Source organism: Echinops telfairi, unplaced genomic scaffold, assembly GCF_000313985.2.
Source record: "Echinops telfairi isolate 266 unplaced genomic scaffold, ASM31398v2 ScPeMD7_60;HRSCAF=208, whole genome shotgun sequence".
NCBI lineage: Eukaryota > Metazoa > Chordata > Mammalia > Afrosoricida > Tenrecidae > Echinops > Echinops telfairi.
Window position 1 is genome coordinate 29,166,164 of NW_022103958.1, and position 4,033 is coordinate 29,170,196.

A 4,033-nucleotide genomic window follows, 5' to 3' on the forward strand; every position below is an offset into this window, starting at 1 on the left:
TGAGCAGCACTTAACAACTGGGACTTAGCCAAATAATGATCTGGAAACCTAATGCTTCTCTGAAAATCCCAGGATTCCCTGAAAACGCTTTCTACGCTGTGACAGGAGCAAAGAGCTGACCTCTGTCCCTGGACTTCAGCCTACCACTCTTCTTTTCATCACACAGCCAGAGACGCCAACCACAGCTCACACAGCCACACTCTTCCCAGGAGCTCAATGGTCGGCCCTCAAAGGGCCTCTGAGTACACAGGAAAGGGATTTTAGACTCCTGGCTTCTCAGAAGATGCTCTGAATCCAAGGAGGTTCTGATGGCATCTTATAAAAGATGGGGATACGGGCAGAGGGTCCACTTGTCCAGGTTTACGAATGATGAAACTTATATGAAACTGTTAGGTAGCTTAGAAATTATATGAAACTGTTAGGTAGCTAGGGACAGGGACTAGGGGTATCCCTCTGCATGCCTGGAGGTGCCCCCCTCCAGGAGGTTGGAAATCATAAAGACTAACTGGGCATGCTCCGAATTCAGGCCCCTGAGCCAGGTAGGTGGTATTCGTGGGTGAGCCCTAACTAGGCCAGGTGGGCTTAATTCAGCCCATGGGGTCAACCAGTACCGTTGACCACGCCTCCAAGCCTAAGGCCCTAAATGCCAGAACCCCAAGGCCACTGCCGCCTTTCTTCAGCTGCTTCTCCACCATGCTGCAGACCCCTCCTCTGGTCTCAGGCCACCACGTATGGGTGGTGAGATTGCCCGTGTTCAGTGACTGTGTAACATGAGACTTCTTCTGTCCTTTATAAAAACCCACTTGGATCACAAACCAGCTTCGGCGAGAATTCTTTCTGGTGCGAAGGCAAGAACTGAGGTATTTTCCACCTGAGAAACCTAACAAAACCTATGTAGAGGAAGTTGGGCATGTTTCAGGAATCTAAAGAGGGCCATGAATAGCTTGTGAATAGTGGATACCTTAGCTGACATTTTTATTATTCACATAAATATAAAGTGGCAGGTGGTATAGGGAACAAATTTTCTTTCAACATAAAGTAATGTTACATATTCTTCGTAAGTCTCGTTTGTTCATTAAACGGTTGCATGATTGATATAATTTGCACTGGCAAAATATATAACTAAAGTACATATCACTATTTATCACATGTAATAATTTATGTATTTAAAAACCTCTCTCTAAGCATGCCAAGCTGTAGATGTAATTCTTCTAATGTTCATTCCAAGCAATGAGAGTAATATGTTTCCTTCAAAAGAACCTTAGAAGTATCTAGAATGAACATTAAATAGGAGCATCAGGAGAAAAAAAGACAGGGTTTAAAAGATGAGAAGTGGGAACCGTGCTATTAAAGTTTTCAAATGACTTCATTCTACTGTGTTTTCATTCCTATGGGGCATTGGTGGTGCTGTGGTTAAGCATCCCCCTGCTAATAAAAGGCCAGAGGTTCCAAACTACTAGCCACTGGCAGGAGGAAGATGTGGGACCCTATGACCTCCGTGGGGCAGTCCTACCTAGGCTGATAGGAGTAGGGATTGGCTATATGGTAGTGGTTTAATTGAATTTGTTAGTCATTTCTTAATTAGGCTACCTGAGACTATCCATAAATCTTTGAGTTATCAGTTTCTTATAAGTTTATCATACATATAATTACTCATATATCGATATACGAATGCTGTTGGAATCATGTATCAATAAAAGAATGATGTTGAAATGACACATATATTAATATAAGAATGATGTTGAAATCTAGAATGGAGGTCTCAAAGAACAAGTCAGACCCATCCCAGTGGATACTGTCATGTGTTGACCAGGCGCAGACCCTCAAAGGAATAGAAGCACAGGTTTCCCCAGATGCCCAGGGTGGTGACTTAGCTCCTCTCTAAATTGGCTCTTGCCTGAAAAGAGCTGCCTCTACCAGTTATACCCATTTACAGAGAGTCAGCCTAGTTAGGCAAATTCTGCCCCCAACTCAAAAGCCAGGAGCCAGGGTAGCCTGAAGCTTGAAAGTACTGGCTGTTTTTCAGAGAAAATAAATGAGGCTTTCTACCTCTATAAAGAGTTCACTCTTTCCGCTGCTGTGGGAACAAGCAGGAGGACAGGCATCAGATCAGTCATGTAGGGCATCCAGGCTGCTTCCCAGAGGCCCAGACAGTCTAGTAGAGAGCCTGACTTGTCCCAGTGACCCATATACCATCCTCTCTAGGTAAAGATTTTGAAAGTCACTTTGTCGGAAGACGCCTCACATCAGCTGGGATGAAATGCTCAAGGGAGGGAAGGAGATGTTGTGTACAGAGTTGCTGCCCTGCCACTCTGATGAGGTTTCCCCAAACAGAAAAGGCAGTAGTCCTATCAGAAATGAGGGATACTGATGGGAGAAACAAGTCAGGAGAGGGAAAAGGAGTGAACATGTCTGAGGGAACACAAATGCATGACTGTTGGTAGGAAAAGTGGGAGGACCGACCTCCAGTTGGTGGGAAGAATGACTGAAAATGGTTTGGGAGACCGGAGGTGGGGGAGTGTCCCTGGTGGTATCCACCGAATAGTCAACACTGACTCTGGCTTCTGGGTGCATCCTGGGGATCAAGGCCAGGTGTAGTGGAAACCTGGGACACTAAATCCTGGATCTCCAAGGCATGTGGCATGCTCCAGAGGCTGTATTAGTAAGATCAAATGCAGAAACTCCACTGGGTAAACTGGACTCTACACACTTTCAGACACACTTGAAACCTGGGATCTTAGGTTGAAAAATACATCATGTCTGTATTAGTCTAGGTACTTTGGAGAAACAAATCCACAGCAGCTCACGTATTAAGAGAGAGTTTTATGTAAAGAAAATATGCATCATGAAAACATCCCAACCCAATGCTGCCCAAGCCCACAAGTCCAACATTAACTCATTAACCCAACACCAATCCACAAAGTCTTCCACCTCACAAAACAGAGGTAATGATGCCTACTGCAGGAGGAAAGCTGAGTCAGTGAACGAACAAGCATCTCAGCACTAGCAGGGGTCTCCACATGGCTGCTCCAGCACCCAGGGCTGCATCGGGATAGGTCCATGTAGCTTCTCCTTGGGGACGTCTTGTAAGAAGTCAATCTTGCAAGCTGAAGCAGGAAACTTCTAAGGCAGCTGCACCCGGTGCAACCATCACAAAACAAGAGACCCGAGAACTAGAAAGGCGAGGCTCACCACCCATTTATCCCTCTGCCTTTCAATTAGCCCCACATGTGATTATTGGCCAGGCTGGCACAATTATCTAACTCAATGTCTAAGGAAGCCAAAATCAATTGTACCAAGATGGTTGAACTATTAGTAGGTGGACAAACAAGATCTCACTACATCAATGCCCTATATGCTGTAACAAGACAGGTATAATATGTATTATTCTGGAAAACTTGTGACTGACATTCTCAGTGATTATTATTGTAAATTTTCAATGACACTTGTGGTAGTTACATAATCTGTTGTCATTTTCAGAGGATAAAGATTGAAGGGGTGAAGTCTAGCCTGTCAATCAGGTCATAGCTTGAGGACCTCATTTAGAGGCTCTAAGGAGATAAATGGCTCAATGGAGGTGGGACACATGCTCAGTCCCTGTGAGACATTCTTGTTGACAAGTCACGGGGAAACAGATTGATGGCAGCCGGAGCCTCAGAGCTGGAGAAGCCACGTGGAGACCCCTGCCAGCTCTGAGATGCTTACACTGCCACTGGATCCACAAGATGTTCCACCCACTGGCCTGGGATCATCCTGCATTTGGCATCATTGCATGTGTTTTGGGAGTCTGAAAAGGACCTTATAGATTGGTATTGGACATATGGGCTAATACCGGACTTGTGGACTTATTCTGTACTGGGCTGGGATGTTTTCTCGATATTCAATTGCTCTTTCTTTTGTATATATAAAAGCTTTTCTTTTATATATATATATAAAGCTCTTTCTTTTTTTCAAAATCATTTTATTGGGGGCTCATACAACTCTTCACAATCCATCCATCCATCCATTGTGTCAAGCATATTTGTTCATTTCT